At 44.8% G+C, this 19861-nt stretch overlaps 1 protein-coding gene across 5 annotated transcripts in view; it reads right to left on the reverse strand.

Moving 5' to 3' along the window:
- CELSR1 (cadherin EGF LAG seven-pass G-type receptor 1) overlaps positions 1 to 19861 on the reverse strand; it is a 166527-nt gene that overhangs the window by 98222 nt on the left and 48444 nt on the right. The gene's annotated exons all lie outside the window — the stretch shown is intronic.

Here is a 19861-nt window from a genome sequence, read left to right on the forward strand (position 1 = left end):
TAGAAATTAAATGGACCTGTGAGGCATTTCAGGGCACCAGAATTTGAGCAGGAAATACATCCACCTTCTGCAGTGATTACCAATGCCTTTACTCAATAAAAATAAAAATTATTATTAATAATAATAATAATAATAAAAAACCCACAAATTTTCTTAAGGGTTGCAACTCAAATATCTCAAACAACACACCCAGAGAACATCCCAGGCAAAAAAATTGAGAGGGTTAGTGAGCAAACAGACAGCCTGACAGCCCTGGGATGACCAAGGGGGCTCTCCTGGTAGCAACTGAAGGGATCTTAAATACAAGTCACGGCTAGTCTACAACCAGTGCTGGGAAGCTGTTGCTTTTCACAGCACACCACCAAAATTATCTTCTCCAGGCGCAGTCTCAGGCTTAAGGAGCCAGAACTATGCACAGACAGAGAGTTGTTACCAGAGCTTTAGATAAAAGTCACCTATGGAAATATTCACATTTAAACATCTGAATTCATTCATTCTACCCACCTTCTTCAGAAAATGTTATGAAACTTAGAAAAAAAAGTCAGTAATGAAAAGCAGATACTTAAAAACTCTTCAATTTAACCTTTCTTTAAAGCATTTCTGGCACAGCTGTGGATGTTTTGCAATAAAACCCGTAAGTATGTGCATATTACTAGTACCTGACACTGGACTGAGAGATGTCACTGTAAAATCTTAATATACCCCAGGCTTACAGTAGTGCTGTGAATGCACAAACTATCGATCATTCTTTCTTTACAAAACATAATTATGATGCAGTTAATGCCATACTTAACACAAATTCAATGTGAGCATGGAATGGGAAATTGCATCATCACCAAAATCAAACCACTTAGTCTGATTCTGTTTCCTTGCTAACATTAAGGACTCATTAAGAAAATATAGATCATATTACAGAAAATATGATTAGTACTACAGCAGCATCAAGAGATTCCAGGAGAGACTGAGACTGAGTTCTGGTAGGAAATGTTCCCTCTCAAAGATCTTACAGCGCAAATATACAACTAAAAATGTGTGAGTTCATCTCATGAGGGATGAACTGGCTTGGGTGGCCAATATCCATCCCACAGGGATGTTAAGAATAGAATCCAGCTCTCCTAGGCCCCAGCTTAGTCCCATAGACTGAAATATTTTGACAAGCGACCTGCTATTGCATTTGTTTCAGTCAAACCATAATGCATGTGTGGAAATGGATTTTGCATTAATATAAAATCACACAAAAAAATGCATTTGAATCAATCTAAAACCAGTGTGAGATCAAAATTCTAACAGCACAGATTGCCAAAGGTCATCTTCCCAAGGACTGTTATCTGAAAGTGTAAGTTTATGATCCATTATGGTCTCTTATAAAAGGTCTTCCAAGAACAGAAAAACCGAAAAGGCTCTTTTCCCGTTCACAGTTATCGCTGCACCCCAAGTGCTCTTTTTTTCAAAAATAAATCTATTATTAATTGTTTATATTATACTAATAAATATATTATTAATTATTGCATAATTAACCAAATGGCTTTCAACTCCGTCCTCCTGATCAGGTTGCCTGTAAAAGCTCAGCTGTTGACTATTTTTTTTCACGCTGAAGCAGCTTTAAGGCAAACAGAAAATTCTTCTCTCCTGCGTGTTACTTTACTACCGCCTAGCTAAAAGCAAACACTAAGAAGAGGTCATTATTGGGGGTGATCTTTTTGATGTGCCCATCATAGCTGCTCACGTGCCAGCTTTTGCTTTCTCCCAGAGATCCTTACCAACTCTTCCTTGGACTCACTCTAGAAACATTTCAGCTTCCATGAAGACCCCAAGACACTGAATGCAACCTTTAAGAAATATCAGTAGCCAAAATCCTCACGTATAACCACCTCCTCTGGTGTAGTCTGTGGATGTCTGGACAATAGCTAGTACAGGATGCATTTTATTTTCATAAACGACAGACTCAGACTAGTTTACCCACTTCTGTCAACTGCACAGCTCGTTCCACCGAAAGAACAGAAGCAGAATAAACTATTCACATTTTCTTCCTAAAGCAATTGACATTTGATTGCTTGTCCCATAGGGTCCCTGAACTATTTTGCTATTTGTTGCACAATACCCTACTGAAGTGCTCTCATACCAGCGAGGAATGAGAATAGTGGACAATGGGTCCTTTTTTTAAGAAAACACTATGATCTATAGTCCATGGTATGTATAGTAAGAAGACAAAATACTATCCACTGTCTGACAACACACTAGAGTCTACAAACTGTCATAATCAATATAAACTGTCACAATATACAAGAGCTTCCCAGCATTCACAACAGCTATTCTGACACAGTTAATAAATCACTGGAAAAAGCCCTGTGTCAGATACCACACAGCCTTGTTGTTCTGAAGGCTGCACAAAAGAAAATCGGGCACAGACATATAGCTATGGATTTTGCAAAATTAAGTTATGTTTCAAAAGCAAATTTGGCTTTGTTCAGCCCCATTGCAGAGCATTAAAATAAAAAGAGAGTAAAAAGGAGCCAGGCATGTGTGCCATGGGCAACAAAAGACCAGCACGGCTATACAGCCTGCTGGACAAGCAGCTCTTTCATATCCCCAGTGGGTTTGAGAGCAGAATCACTGGATTTGATCATTCTATTCATTCAGAAATTCATGGAAAGCTGAAACAATCTGTGGTTTTATGTGACCAAATTAGTATCTATTCTACTTTGAACAGGCAACACTCACTTTGAGGGTCTGAAGCAAGTGCAATGAAGGAAGTGAAAATGTTGCCTTGTCCTTATCGGGAATTGAATTAAGTCCGACATACATGACAATACACGTGTTTTGAGCCTCTCAGATGAAATACTTCAAGAAAGTTTTAAAAGTTTACTGTCAGAAATTGGAGAAAAATAGTATTAGAAAGTACTATCTTATGGAGCAGTAATACTTTATGTCCTTTCACTGTCTGACATGCTTACCATATGCAGCTACCCAATATACAAGCACAACCAATCTGTTATTCTGCTAAAAAGGCTCTAACACAGCCTGATTTTTCAAAGGTCTTACGATGCAGCTATAAAAAGCCTGTATCGTGTTTTGGCAGGTGCAAGATGGCTTCAGTCAGGGGTGTGAAACAACCTTCAAGGGATGCTACACAGGAGAAACGCTGGACACACTTTCCTCCTTGGAGCAGACCTACGCACAGATGAACACGTCCGTGTGTGCAAGGCCTGGCTGTCACTGCTTCTCACAGCCATCATCTGCTTGGCTTCAGCAAATGGGCTGGATGCAGGAGTGTTTCTGAAGGAGCTCTGCAAACATGAGCCATGCTGGCAGATGGGATGCGTGGGCATCCTACTAAGAGTGTCTTGAGTGGCCTGCGTGCATCTTAGCAGCCCAAGCCACTGGAAGGATGGATCTAGGAGAAAGATAGGACTCCAAACATCCTGTTGTGGGGTCGGCTCCTAAAACCTCTGTCACAGTGGCTTTTGTCACTCTGTCGCGGAGTTTCTCTTATGTACATTGGGATAATGGCACTTATGTGTAAATTGAGAAGTACTGAATGCAGATATTGAAATGCTGAGATACTGGGGTAATGACAGCAACAAAAATACCCTAAACAAATCATAAAATATTATTTCAAAAGGTGTTACAACCAAGTTTATCAAAAAGAAGGTGGAAAAATTAAGGGAAAAAAAAGTCTATTAATGTCTCACACTACTGTGAATGGACCAATATCAGTATTCTGGACATCCAGGTAATTGTAGAGGAAAAGAGGTGTTCATTACAAACACAGTTCATGCACACTGAATTTATAGCCTGGCAATATTGTTCTACATATACTTTCTGCAAAAGAAATCTCCAGAAGGTGGAAATCAAAGTAGACGTGTATTTTGTGTCATTGTCATTGCTGAATATGCTTCTTAAAAAAAGAGCAACTAATCTTTACACTCCATCAAACTAAAGAAAAGATTTAATACAACTACTACTGGCACATTACAAACAAAAGAGAATACAGTAAAGCTGACAAAAGCACAAACCTCTCTAAAATACAGTAATAACTGAGAATTTATTAAATAGCCATTGTTTCGTGATTACCTTTACTTTACAACAAACCCAATCAAATCTGGGACCTTAATCTCAGCTTTCTATCTTCTGGCAGTCCATAAACCAAAGAATTTTATTATCTAGAAATGTAAACACAGCAATGTTTAACTGAAACACGTATTTGGCAATGGCAGCACCTGGCCAGAAAGGATCTTTTTGTTTGTTTTTGAAGTTGGCAGAAATAAAACAACACTTTTTTTGGGCTTATTATATACAAGGGTCTTAGGGATAATTATCAAAGCTGTATATTTTATATAAATACTTTAGCATCAGAACGTTCTTTCATAGATATCCCCACCCACATCTATTCTAATCTTGCTTTATAATGGATCTGGAAATAGCAGATGCCAGAGTTTACGACACAGCCATGCAAACTCCTTGGCCAGAAAACAGAGAATAAGGACGCTCCATAGGTTCAAATAAACCTCTTGCTTTTCCCAGCTCGTAGGAAGCAGGCATATCCATAGGCAGTAGACGTCATTTGGTAACATGCCTTTGGATGATCAGACTTCCATCCCTCACTGCTTGCAGCTATGTCTTTACATATGGGAGCAGGCTGCACCGTACAGAGCAGCAATCCTCTGCAGGTCAGGAGAAGAGAAGAAACAGATGGGTGGCAGTGGCTGCCAAAGGGAAAAGCCACAGTGGCAGTGAAATCTGCAAAAGGCCTCATTTTTTTCACCTCTCTGCTTAGCAAGTTCAGTACTGAGCCCTGAATTAATGATGAAGATGCCATAGTTTTAGTGTCCTCTCCACTGCTTGGGTGGCAGTAGCATGTAAGTAGCAGCAGCTCATAGCAGTGGAGACAGCAGGCAATATTTGGCTGCCTGAGCAGAGCTGGAACCTAAAACATGGGTTTCGCTCAGCTTCCCGCTGAGCAAACAGCAGTAAAAACCAGCAGACAACCATAAAAGTGACATGAGTAGTCCTACACTAAATGTTGGTTGTTTGTTGCCTCACCAAGTCTGCAGGCCTTGCAATACAGAGCCGCTGCCTTGCATGCGTGCTTGCACACCAAGGAAACAGGTTTAAAATACGTATGATGTTAGTGTATTAAAATTGTCCCTTCCAAACCACTGCTGTAGCCACTACAAAGCCGTTCTGTGATTAGGAATGAGAAAACTACGAGCATCCATAAGACAAACTCTTTAAAACATTGCCTACATTATGGAGAATTTCAGGGGCTTACAGCACAGAGAAAGCATCCTAAAAGGAAGTAAACTGCACAGAAAATGTTGAGTGAAAACCTAAGCAAGATGCTATGCCAAAACAGGAGAAAAATTACCACAAAAGTAAAAGGAAAATAGGCATAACTGTGAATTTAATTTTGGCCTTAGTTGTCCAAAAGGGCAGAACAAAGGGCCAGGGACAACCATCCCTGCACATCCCCAAGCAGTCCTTGTTATGTAACAGAAACAGATAAAAATACAAATTTCACTTTTTCTAAAGAAAAGCGATACTAAATGTTGCAATAACAAAAAAGGGGACAAACTGAAGTCTTTGAGAAATACTCTCCATCACCTCATTTTGGTGTAAACACATCTTGTACAACATCCTATCATTTCTTAGACAGGCAGTAATGGATCATGTTAAAGCTTCCAGCTCTGGGATCAGAAGTGCTGCTGATGACCACCAATTCCTTCTTTACACCACGTTGGATGAAATGAGACAGGAATGATTCCCCTTGGCCACAGGAATTATGGCTTCTCTCCCTTCCTTCAATTCAGACTGCTGGTATCACATTTCCACATTTAGGACCATTGACTGCCAACGCAAGTTGTGGACTTTGGAAAGGATATATGAAAATAATTATCTATTATTCACACTATGCCAAGTGTTTACATTAGAAACACTGGCCTGAAGAACGTCAAGGCCAAGGCCTGCTCCAAAGCCCATTACGTCAACAGGAAGATTCCCATTGACTCCAGCAGGCTTTGCTCCCGGCCAAAATCGGGCCTGCGGCCTAATTCTGGGTGCGCCCCTGCCAGCAGCCCATCGCACTCGTGCAGAGCTTCCCTCCCGACCTGGCAGCCCCAGACATGAGCAACAGTCTGTCAGGAAAAGGCTAGTGGTTTAAGACCAAGACGTCGAGAGCAGAAATGAAAACATGAGGGGCGAGCAGGGCAAATGTACAGACGGGAGCATACGATGGCTGTGGTTTTCATGCCACGCGTGGGAGGGGTGAAAGCAGCAGCAGACCACACTGTGAACACTTCAGACAGACTGCAGCAGTCCAAATCCAGACCATGGCTATGCCATCTTGTGCCCTGCCGCCGTAGCGGTGTTGGCCACGTCCACACTTGTGAAGTGATGTCCGGGTCGGTGCAAGCAGAGGATCCTGACAAGCGTGTCCACACACGGAAAGCACCTGGCTTCTCCCACATGCTGCGGAAGAGCTTCCAGGGAAAGCCACCTCTCGCGCTCACAGGCTGCAGATGCTCTTGAAAACACTTAAAATCAAGCTTTCATGTACTTATTTTTGCTTTCATGTACTTGTTTGTGCAAGGTGAGTCATCTCTTCGTCCTGACAGAGACGGGTACCTGCGACACCTGGGGGATGGTGGAGCAGTGGGACCCAAGGCAGCTCTCACCCAGCGGTCCCCCCGGCAGCAACAACAGCAGTACGAGCTCAGTCAGACAGCTATGGAAAGGCAAGCTGTGGGAGGAAAAACTGCAGAAAGCAACCGTGAATTCCTGGTGTGCTTTAAAAAAAAAAAAAAAAGTAATTTTGGCATCATTATCTTTAATGTAGCCTGTGCTATTCAGGCTTATTTACTTTGTACACAACATTGAAAAAAAAGCAGCAATGTATTTCAGTTTGCAGCCTGAACAATTGCATAGGGGATTAAGAACAAATCGATGCCAACTGGATTGCTCAACGCCGCACAAGGTTGCCATTAACTCTTCTGAAACCAGCACCTGCAAGCTGGGAGTTTTGAAATGCTAATTGGGCTGGTCATACCAGGCCGGGGGAATGTTTCCGGAGGGTGGGAAGCAAGGCATGTCGGATCTGCTGGCAGGAATAAGCACCACTGAATTCTGATTGCAGTGAGGCTCAAAATACACCCAGCTTTCTTCAATACCCTCTTCCAGCATCGCTGCTTGCTCTCAGAGACCTGGTGCCCATGGGGTACAGGCGCGGTAGGGGGAGAGGTGCAGGCAGGGAAGCTGGCAGGGATGCAGAGCGACAGGGCAGGTAGGGGGAAACAAGTCCCCGTCCTGAGCACAGACTGGATGAAGGAAGGACGATGTGTAGGAAGCCAGCATGAGCACGCTCATTGCCATCTCCTTCCAGACCATTTTACTGATGAGGAGATTTTCCAGCTTGCTGAAATGTAAAGCCATTTTCCTTCCTGGGCTCTGCGCGTCTCCCTGCACCTAAGCTGGTTTTCCCTGCTAGCAAGGACTGGCAAGACTGCTCTACCTGGCCATGTTTGACAGCAGGGCTGTGCCAGCTCCCTGCACACCATCACGCTGCTGTCCCCAGCCCTGTCCCCAGCCCTTGGAGGGGGACAGCCCAGGAGCCTGCCCTGATGCCGCTCCCCCTCTGATGCAGCCTTTGGACTGCAGCCGGGGGGGCTGGTTCCCACTTCATGCTAATGCTCATGGAGACTGCACGTATCAAGGGACCCATCAGACCTGTCTGGATGAAAAATCCCACTGGAGATGGCTGCACCTGATAGAGACACGGAGCGACTTGCTGGGGGCTCCACCGCCTTGCACAGAGCTTGATCTCGCTTCATACATAACCAAAACTATTGTCTAATTACTGTGATGATTTCCAAGCCTCTCTGAACTTTAAAGAGAGAAGGTTTTAATATCATTTGCATTTTCATTCTAATTGAATGCATAGCTAAATATCCATAGCTAAAAGGCAAGAGCTGGTTTCCCAGCCCATCACCTAGGTCCATATCCCGCACCTCATCGCAGCGGTGGCCACAGAGGCAGGGACAGCGCAGGAGATGTGCCTGTCCCTGTCCCCTGGTCCCCCAGTCTCACAGAGGACTCAGACAGGTTTCTTAAAGAACCATGAAAGCACCCAACAAACTGTAAACTTCAGAAGAAAGTGCCCGTTTGGGATATCCAGCTGTGCTGCCCGCGGAGCCAACCACTGGCTGCCCACAAAATGCTTCATTCTCTTCGTACCCCTGCAAACGTTTTCACTCATCTGGTCTGATGATGCTGATACTGTCTGGGACAGTAAGAACTTCCCCAGGGCTCGACAGATTAAAACTATTCTGGGGATGGGAAGACTTGGGGTGGGGGTCTGGGAGGTTCAAAACCAGGGGCAGCAATAAGGAAATAGCTTCTCTGCCTCGGTGTTCACACACAAACTGAGTGTTAGTGGCCTCAAAGGGCTACTTCCAAAACAGTGTCAGCAACACAAAATCCATCACATTTATTTTTCTGAACGTCTCTGTATTCTCATGTACCATTTGCCTTGAGATACGCTCTGCTCTTTACTCCTACGAGGTCTGCAGCTCACAATGAAAGCCCAGGGATGCTTCCCGCTGGCCCGAGTTCAGATTTGCTATCTTGACTCAACAACAAAGGAGGGAACATTGACAAAAGGCAACGGCCCCTTTTTCCTGATGTCACTTCTGTTTACAGCTCAGCTTTCAAAACAGTTGCGTATCAGCTGTAAGAGCCACCGATATGTTGGGCAATGCACAGCCTTGCCCATGTCCCTGAAGCAGAAAAACACAAGAAAAATTCAGCTGTGACAGCTCAGCAGGCTGCTCACTGTGTTTGTGATCTGAGTGTGGGAAACTCAGAGGACGCCTAGGCACATGTGCACTTTTTCCATTTTTCTCTAGTTGCAGTCATCACAAGACCATTTGTAAATCAGTGCAGGATCAAACCAGGGGGCCATCCATCTGGGGGAGGACAAGGGGAGGCTTCTTTTAGCAATAATGGCCATGCATCACCTTCCACACACCCCAGGCACAGCAAAGGTTGCTCAGCTGCTCCTGCTTGAACACACTTCTCCCGAGGAGGGACCCAGACAAGCAGACAACCCGTCATATCCTCCCCATGCCACCTCAATTCACATCGAAGCCCTAAATGCTGATGGGAGCAACAACTGGGGCACGGATGTCCCACCTGTCACAGGCATGCCTTAAGTGAAAGGTTTCAGAGCCTTTACCACTCCATTTTGTCTTCCTCTCAAGTTCAATTAATGTTTAAGAATTTTTGCTTGTTTGTTTGTTTGTTTTTTATTAAGAGGCAGATCAAAATCAAGAGGAGTGATGGGGAGCAGCCACCCCACAGATGAGCAGTGAGTAGTGTATTCAAGGTCCCTCCACTGGGATCCAACATAACATATAACCACCTCCCACAGCCTGAAGAATTTAGACTTTCAATTAGCTTAACTCAATACAAAATACCACCTTTTCCCCAGTTTTTGGTCTTGAAGGCAATAGGTTTTCTTTGCCCTTACTGGATTTGCAACCGACCAGATCTGTTGATCCATTTTTTTTAACAGAGGCCTCCTAAATTAAACAGAATAAGAAGCAAATAAGCAAAAAGAAACTTAAGCCATTAAGAAGCTGCAATAAGAAATAGCTTTTTGTATCATATGAACAAAATAAATAGACAAATAGAACAAATAGAAGATAAAATAGGCAAAAACCTTCAGCGAACTTTTGTAGTTTTGGAAAAGACCCACCAGACACTGGCAATATTTTTAGAAAAAATCCCACGTATTTTGTTCAGATTCTGCGTTTATAGGCAACGCGCTATTTTTAAAAAAAATATGATTCGAAACCAAAAAATAACTCTGATTAGTTAACCAGCTACGTGTCACTGGCCACTGGCAATGAGATCATCGTGGTTTTGGCCGCATGGTCAATCGCGAAGGTTATTCTTGGATCCTTGCCATCAAAACTGGTATGCTGGACACTAATCAAAAAGGACAAAGCCCTTGTTTCCTGTTTCTGCAGTCTTGAACCTGGAGCGGGTGTTTTTCTCCTGTGGTTTGCTCTGCAAAACTTGCACAAAGAGGAAAGCAGCCCCACGGACCAAGTCAGAAGAATGCCAGAGCCTGACTCTTACCTCCGTGCGTCATCTTGGAAAGCCGAGGCAAAGAAATGGCACGTCAAGTTTTGACAGATTCGGATGGGTAACATCAGTGACTCTGAGCCACTGCTGAAGAGCTGAAACTACACTGATCTTCGGAAATGATACCGCAATCTCAAATGCCTATCTAATTATTCCCATTCAGCTGAGCTGTAGAAATGGATTTATAACTGCATGATTCACTTCTGCAAGAATCAGATAAAATTTTCTGCCAGACATTTTGTAAGACACAGATCTTGAGTGAAGCATATTTTGCATTCTAGGACTAACATAAGGTAACCCAACAATTTCTGTACATAAAAGGTTACCTTTAAAAGAATTTACTTCATTCCGTAACAGAGTGATGCCATGGAAGAAGCCCGCAAAATATATTGTCAAAAATGGGCATCAGTAATGCTGAGCCTTAAAATAAATGCAAATCATTCAAGGAAAACATAAAAATGCTCATTCTAGGAATCTTTACCAATATAGTCCCATTCATACTTTGTAGCCATTTCTCAAGAGCTCAGATAATTGATTAAGTTTAATTAGTAGAAAGGGTTTCCCATTGCAGTGTCTGGAGCACACTTTTTAATCACCTGAGCTCCGAGATTGTTTGTACAGGCAGGACATTAGCTCTCCAGAGAGTCACCTTGAATGCTTATGTCATGGCATCAATCCAGTTCTTGAAAGGAAAGTGTATTTTAGGTATTTTGTCATATTTCTAATTTTTCAAAATAAGCCTGCTGACATCTGAGGTGAGTACCTAAAACAGCCAAATCCTCACAGCGTTCACCACTTGAAGCTTCTCGAATGTCTCACAGGTGGACTCTTGGGAAAGGGAAGCACAGATTTAAGATTTACGTGGAAAAAAGGAATTAGTTCTTTCTGGACTTGACAGCTGGTGACAGGGAGAAAGGCAAAGCAGCTGCAACACGGGTCAGGAGAGGTTTATAATGCCGCTAAATGAGTGTATGAGCAGCGCAGGCAGCAGTGGCACAGCATGGGGCAACGTTATTTGAAAGGACAGCAAAATTCCCATAAATACCGCCAGGAAGGGAACGGGCTGCGGCATGCTGCAGGTCAGGGGCAGCACAGGCAGGCGATGCCCGGCTGTCACCCAACACGGCTCCCTGATTTGTCACGCGGGTGTCATCCTCTGCGTCAAACAAAGGCAGACCAAGATGCACACAAAGGCATCCCGACAGCTGGCTGCGATTGGGTGGCGGAGGAAAAACATCTCCACCAGAAATTTGGCAACACTGGGTCACCGAAACCAATAACAGAAATATAGCTATTTCAGTGAATCTTTCATTGGGAATGACTTAGGCAAATTCTACCACCCCCAAATATATATATATATTTAGTATATACATCTATATCTAACTCAAAATCTTGTGCTGCTAAAGATGACCAGGTAGAGTCTCTGCTCTTGACCTCCAGCTCAGGCATCCCCCATCACAGCTGACTCCCACGACTGCCAACGAGAGGCTGAAGAGGCTCATCCTGAGATACCCCTCGAGAGCAGAGACTTACCCTAGAGAAGCTGGCTTTTGCTCGTCTTTTCCCCTTTCTGCCATCCCAGCCAAAACAAACTGCTGCATGGGCGCCTACAAGATGGTGGGAGGAGGATCGGACAGCTTACACAAGTGAGCTGTGCTCAGCAGGGACGGGGAAACAAACTTCCACAGTGTGTTTTGGGTGAACAGGAAAGTCTGTGGGTTTGGGGTGTGTTTAGCCAGACCCTAGCCTTGATCACCTCTAACTTACTTTAATTTCATTACAGTAAAATGTGAAAAAATTAAAAGGGCTTCTGCAGTTGCCAAACGTATCTCCTACCTCAATTTCATTAAAACAAAACAAAACAAAACAAAAAGCCAAAAAACAACTCAACACTATCTAATTAAGGATGGATATTTCCGTAATCGAATTTCACAAAAGTAAAATTAAAAAAAATGTTCAAACTCAAAATAAAATATTCTAGTGCCCCCAAAAGCTATCTGTGTGTTTTTCCCTCTTTCTCAGAGAGCTGTTTGGCCAAGAAGACATTTCAGTCCCCTCTTATGGAAATCAAACTTCACATTCCTGCTCCAGGACTGCTGCTGGCTCTGTGTTTTGTGGTTAAATCTTTCTGCATTCGTCTGTGAGACAGGCTCCTGTGAGCAAGAAGCTGGGCTGTGACGCCAGGCTCCCATGCTGGGCACGTACTCTTAAAAAAAGAAAAAAAAAAGCCTAAGCTCTGTAAAATGACCTCTCCTGGCTCTCTGAGTAGGCTGATGACATCTCCTGCACTATTGTTCCTACAGCCGTAACCTGAGGCTTCAGAAAACGCCGTAACCTTGGTGGTTAAAGTTAAGTCAGTATCCCCAAAGAGGAAATGTTTTACTTGCCTAGTATATTAAACTACTTTTTTTTTTTTTCTTACATCCATGCTTTTAACTAGATTTTTTTTTCTTTTTTAAACTGGTCCAAGGCCAATAGGTAGGATACTGCGATTTGTTAACAGATAATGTCATTTAGCATCTGCTGCATTATGCCATCTGGGACGTGCAGGACACTTTGCAAACAGCGGAAGCACAGGGGCTTCTTAGGTCTGTGAGTGCATCCTGTGCCTCTGCTCCACAAATGTCTCCATTCTCCCTTTATTTAATGATATTTCCATAATGACTTTAAAAGTACTGATCTCACTCGGTGCAGGCCGTGGTGCTTCGGAACCGGTTTGTCAGTGGTGGGATTTGTAGAGTTACACCATCCCAGAAGCTACCAAACAGCAATCCCATGTTACCAGCAGAAACTCAGTAAATCAGTAAGAAATCATGGATGACAATGAGGTCGTATGAGCATGAAGTGCACAACCACGAAGACTTAGGAGTGTAAAATACACTTGGTGCTTCCCTGAGAGCAGGGGAACGAATGCACTCACGAGGACAGCTGCCACCCCAAGGAGGAGGTGTCCGAGGGATGGCCCGGCTGAACCTTCACCTCCCACACCGGGATAACACCCTTGGGTGACTGGAGGTACGCTGGGTGTGCACGCACATACCACGAGCCAGAATCCGGCCAAAGCACTTTAAAAAGACTGAACTGCTTGAGATATTAAGACCTGAGAGCCCACCCCTTAATACGCCATTGCTCTAATTTCTCTTCTTAAAGCATTTGCAGCAGTAATCAGAGGTGATTGCTCAGCTCCATCCTGCACCTCTAATTAAAGTCTGTTTCTGAAAGCCCCGTCTAGAGGCTAATCCCTCTCTACTCAGCTGCTAGGTTTTCAAAGCAGGGCAGGGAGACAGATGCGTGTTTTGGGAGGTGACCGGGGCCCTGTCTGGTGTCCCAAGCTGTGACAAAACATCTCCTAATACTGAAGCCAACCAATTCACATGCAAATTCTCAGCGGTTAGTAGGGAAGTGGGGCAGAGACGCACAAGCAGGGCAAAAACAATGAATCAATATGTGAAAATTAATCGTTCAAGGGTAACTGCACACTATTTGGGTTCCACACTGCTGGTTTGGGCTCAGGTCCTGTCCAGTCCTTGTCTGGCACGAGTGCTTCTGGTGGAGCAGATGCAGAGACCTGTGGAGCTTGCAAAGAAGAAAATGGGCACCTTTAGGAAGTCCTACCTACAAGACCTCAAACGAGATGGGAAAGAAAGGAGAAGTGGCACACCAACAAGGGCAAGCTGAGTTCTCAAAGTGGTTGTGTAGTGGCTCACATGGTCCTCGTGAGCCAGGGAGCTGTGTTGGAGAGCTCGTGCTTCACTGTAGGCATGGTGCTCTGCTAATACGACGGAGCTCAACCTCCCACCATCACAATTCCCCTGTGTTTCTTCTCTCCTATATCTGCCCCTTCCTCCACCTCTCAGAGTCACATAGTCCTCCTTTCTATTCCCACTGTATATTTTTCTCTTTTGCAACACCTACAGGAATCTGTTTTCCTGTAATGGCAGCTGAGACCAGGCTCAAGTGATGTCATGTCTATTCCACTGATGCTTTTTTCACACATTAATGTGGATGAGAAAGTGTTCCAACTATAAACATACATGTAAATGTACTTTGGAGGTCCTTTTCCCTCAAGCAGGGCCACCTAGAGCAGGTTGCTCAGGACCATGTCCAGAATGAGCCGGACAAACACTTACCATGTCTTTTATTCAGCCCCAGGAGATGAATTTCTGTTTTGTCTGTACATCTTTGATTTGGATCTCAGCAGATTTCTAACATACAATAAAATAACAGCAACACAGCAGAGGAGTCTCTGCAGAAAAGGATTTGTGGCCCCAGTGCATGTGTTTGTGGAGAATTTACTCCATAGGCCTAAGGATGGCTCAGGCTGGCTGGGCTGCGGCTCTTCCAGGAACTGCTGCGTGGAAAAGGACAAGAACAAAAACTCTCCAAGCATACAGTCAGGATGCAAACACAAGCCAGAGGTGGGAGACAGAGAGGTAAAATAAGTGCCCATGGTTGGTAGCTTCTTAGTAAAGAACCAGACCTGTGGCAGCACGGGCTGTGACACAGAAAATGGGGTGTCATTCTGGGCGCCAGGATGGGATTAATATGATAAACACAGTGGAGGGAAAACAACCTCTGCGATACAGAGGAATTTTCTGAGTCATTATTTCCAGGTGAAAACTAATGGGATGAGCAGACGGCAAGCCAACGCTTAGCAGGACTGGGCTAGAAACGTGAGACTGCGAGGGAGAAGGGGAAGCCCTCTCCGTGACGGTGCTGGGACCCGCTGCCGGCCAGCAGAGACACCACACAGCAGCCTCAGGATGCTGGGGGGCTGCCGAAAGGGACTTGCACGGCACAGCTCACGGGGGCATTCTGCGATGAAAGGTCAGTACTAAGATTAGACGGCCTTAAGCAAAGAGGGTGCTAACCTCCCCGTGTTCGCAGCTGACAGTTCAGAAGAGCTTCAAGATAAGTGGGGAAAAACAAGAGGGGCAGCGTTCCCTGGGCTGGGAGGTCTCATCACTGGCTCCAGCATAAAACAGAATATAAATTAATTATTTTGCTTACTGCCTAAATGTATACATCACACTTCTCAACTGTACAAAGCAATGCACGACATGAAGCCAAGGTGCACATCGTGTGCTGATGGCTATTTTTTTTTTGCCTCCACCGCTGACAGCCCTGCAACATGAAAACATCTTCCTAACATACACACACAACTCTCAGGTCTGTGTAATCTGGGTTTTCTGCAAGCCTGGGAGAACGGCTGAATATGTGACTCTGCAAATCCAACACTGCTGGCCCTTCTCATGGCTTGAAAAATCCTACAAGTTGTAAGGAAAACAGTAAAATGTAAGCACTCGGTGGCTGCGACATTAATGTACACACACACAATGCAGAGGGTATGGGAAACAAGCAAGCTCTGGTAAAAACGTTAATAAATCATGCAATTTGTGACCTAGGCAACATCACTAAACAAAGAACAATGATTCTTGGGCTGGCAACGGGGAGAGCAAGAATACAAAAAGAGGCGGAGGGGTGATGCAATGTTGGAAGTACAGACGTTGCTAGCAGAAGAAATACTCTAACACGGAAGAGTAAGGAGGTGAAACATTATGGGAGTGAATACATGAAAACAACTCTAAGTGAGACCTCAGGAAGAGATCACAGCACGATACAAACCTGCTTAGCATTTTGCACTATGCAGGGGGATAGGGAATTTTAAGACACTACGTGTTTTCACACGTGGTAGCAAAAATACCTTTATTTTCTGCTAGCAGAGCTGTAAAACTGCTGCGATACAGAAACAGTAGCATCTCGTGACAAAAAAAAGAGGCTTGAGAGGTTCTTACAAGTGAAAACAAGAACTGGCTGGCAATGCCACACCAGGTATTTTAGTACAAGTAATCACGGGCTAGTAACGAACACAGCAGTCAGCACTTTTAGGAGTGATTTGCAAAATACAAACGAATCTTCACTTCCAGTGACACTGCTATCTTCATGACTCAAACGTGATGCAAGCTAATTTAACCTATGAGTGTCATTGGCTGCAATTTCCTTACATAAAATAGGTGAACAGTTGGACGTGATGATCTTAGAGGTCTTTTCCAACCCAAACGATCCTCTGATTCTATGATTTTAACGTTACATGACGAAAACTGGAGATTTTACAAGTGTTCTTATTTCAGTTCAAGAAGTAACTTCATGTCTGCCTGGACCTGAGAGATGACCACAACAACACTCTGAGCTTGCAACTGCTGCGTGTGAAAATGCAACTGCCAGCACCACACCTACCTACCTGTAGCTGTCGCCTCGTCTAGCTTCATTTCTCTTGCTGGCTGCGGGCCGCGGTGCAGCAGCGTGTGGGCTTGGCTCCGGGCGCTAAATGAAGTCATTCTGAGAATGCACATTCAAAATTTCCAATCAGGACAGCACACCGAGGGCAGGTTTCACGTGCCCCAGGAAGGGAGAGGGCTTTTCCCCCCAGCTAACAACGGAGATTTAAGCTCCTGTGTTTATTATATTCTGGCTGGCTACAGAAACACGTACGCCTGTATTCAGCCTGGTGACAAAAAGAATTAGAGGCACCAAATTGTGCCTGGGGATTTTAGAGCTAGGAAATAGTTGGTTTCAGTTCTCAATATCTTTGTTACACAAAGGTACTAAGTGAATCATGTAACTGAGTCCAGAAACACCAGATGCTCTGGTTAATCTAGTTAATATGTTGATAAAAGTGAAACAAGAGAGGTGATTTTGAAAAGAATAATGAATATTTTTTTCTGATTCCTCTCTGTAAAGTCACCTCTGGAGCCACCTGATCACATTTGCAGACCCCCCGCTGCATCGTCCCAGTGAAGGCTCTTTTCAAGCTATGCCCACTGAGAGCAGCCCAGCACCTTGCTGTTTGCAGAGCAGATGCACCCAGCAGTCAGCAGAGCGACGGCAGCATCTTTTCCCTGAAAACAAACCCCAAACAGCCAGAAAGCTCCACGGGGCTTTATGCACCAGGACTACAACAACTCTGCCTCCCACAGCTGGCAGCACTCAGTGAAGGCATCCATTGGCCTCACCTAGGAGAGGCTTTTTGTCATCCCACTCCTGCCCGCCACGCTCGGTAGCCTGCTCTTCTTGACGCCACCGAAAAAAATGACAAATGTTGGCTTACGAGCTGGGAATTGCTTAAAGGGTGCTCCTCCTCCTCCTTGCAGGGTGAAGAGCTGAAAGGTGATGTATGTGAGAGTCCCTTTGATAAGAGGCCAAGAACTGACACTAACAAGATAATCGGGCCTTCAAACCAGCCATGCACATCTGGGATGGCTATCTGCTGCTTCCATCTGACAGGGGAATAATCCTATTAATATGAGTCTTTGACACCAGCTTGAGTGCCACGGCAAAAGGCAAAGACTAGAAGCATTTAACTTGGCTTCCCTCTGACTTATTGGTGTCCCAGACACCGACTCATGAAGGAGGGGTGGAGGGTTTTTCACTGAGGCTTTTTCTCATGGATAGGTTTGATCCCAGCTAGGTCCCTCCAGGACGTTTTGCAATAAAATTCTGCCTATAGGAATTCTGCCTATAGAAATCAAACAGCCTCTCAGACCCAACTGTGGGACTTCATATGGACCTTGCAAAAAGCCAAGCCCTGCACGCAGCCCTGATGGGGCCATGCCCACACCACATGGTGTAGGACTGCCCTCTACACCCTGCATGGTGCAAGGTGCTGCAGCTGGGTGAGGATGGCACCCAAGGGCACAACACAACACCTCTTGTGAAGGGTTGTCTACAGCAACACGAGCATCCACCCAGGCCTCTCACTGTCAGCAGAAACCACAAAACTTGCCACCATGTCTTTGTCAAAGTCTTGGGGTCTCCCCATGCTGGTGGCACCAGCTCGCACACTGGGCTCTGTGGGAGTGGTGGCTCATTTCATACTTATGAAGCATGAAAGATGCTATTGTTCTTAGAAGATCCCCACAGGACGCAGCTTCCAACCTATTCTGCTGTGTCCTTGCCTCCTTACCAATGGGTTTGAACCACAACTTTGCAGCCCAACGCTCCTGGTTTTAGAGAAGCTCATCTCCAGCTTGGCTAACTCTTGTTTTCCTTCTCATGGAGCCAGCTAACCGTACTTCTGAACACACAAGACAATGGGAGAAAAACTGAATCCAGATGAGTCTTCATCTCAGCCCAAGGTCTTTCAACTGTTTTCCTGATCTGGCTTTCCCTGCCTCCCCCACCTTTGTTTTTTCTCACCAGTCTGCTGTGGGTAATGAAGAGCGAATATGCATGTTGCCTCTAGCAAGAGTTTTTTTAGTTCACATCAGCTGCCTCTGACTGGAGTTGATGACATCTGGTACAAGAATGGGATGCAACCCACAGCAGACTGAAAGAAGAGAAACCTGAGGGCTAATTTACCAGCCTCTTCAAGAAGAGGCCATTCCCTGACCACTCGCTGCCTGCAACACCTAGGTTGCTTTGACCTACCGCTGCTCTCCTGCAAAGAGCAAGACCGTACGTGCACCTACAGCCATTAGAGAGGCTGCTTGAGGGGCTGAGATGCTGTCTGTGCTGCTGGAGACAACCAGAGGTCTCCTTGCAGACCTGGAGAAGGGGACGGTCCTGCAGGACGCCCCGCTGCAGCTCCTGGGAAAGCCGAGCGTTCAGGTGAAACCCAGCTCCATTAAAAAAAAACACACAGCAATTAAAGTCCCACAGCTCTCAGTACAAGAAAATCAACTACTGCACCACTTGAAATGTAGCACATGTACATACATGAAAATACAAAAACGGAGCTTCAAAAGATATGCTGGGGAGGAAAGGAGGAGCTCGGGAGGCTGAGCGCTGGCCAGAAAAGAAGCCTACAGCAGTTTTTGTCTCAATGCCTTTGCCAATTGCCTTTCATAAACAATGTTTGGGAGAAAAAGCCTCCATAAATGTCAACAATTGCAGTTTATTACATGATCCATGACCTATTTGTAAACTGACTCAATTTCTTAATTATATTCACCTTCAGATGGTAAGAACCATACAAAAAATTGGTATCTTTTGTGGAGCTCTAAGTGAGCAAATTACCGGCTTCCTGAGCCTTCCCAACCTTTCAGCGACTCCTGGCACAACTTCATTCACGGAAGAGCATGGAAAAATAACACGTTTGTGAGAAAGAATTCATGCAGTCTCTTATTCCCATCTTGGTTCAAACCAGAGCAAACAGCCGGGCTCGGGGAAAGCTCGAGCGCACACAACGTGCCTCCCGACAGTGCCGAAGAGGGAGAAAATTCAGAGGGCTAACTTGTATGGACTAGCACTTGGAAGATCTTAGCAACATTTCTAAAACATGCTGCGAGGAGCACATTGATCTGTCTACACTAGACTAACACACACGTTAGCTCAGGGGTCGGCAGTCGTTCAAGGCTGGCACGCCAGATGCTATTTTTCCTACTTGGATTAGAGACTGAATTTGCCAAGAGAAACCGAGCAAGCTCTTGGAGAAGCTGCTTCCAAAAGAGGTAACCTGCAGCAGAGCCCTCGGTCAGCGATCGATAGCATCAAGGTCTGGGCAAGACAGTGGCACACTGCTCTGGACAGACTTCATTGATCGTTGCCCCCTGTTTGTTTTTCCTTATTTAGTGAATTTCAAGTGTTATTTTACAGGACAAAGAGAATTAACACAGTTAAACTGCAAATGTCGGTCAGGGAAAGACTTCTTAAAAGCAAAGTTAAATAATTAAAATTTAAAGACCAGCCATGAGCTGTTTTTTTGGCACTGAATTAAAGT

This window comes from Anser anser (genome assembly GCF_964211835.1).
Source record: "Anser anser genome assembly, chromosome: 1".
Classification (NCBI taxonomy): domain Eukaryota; kingdom Metazoa; phylum Chordata; class Aves; order Anseriformes; family Anatidae; genus Anser; species Anser anser.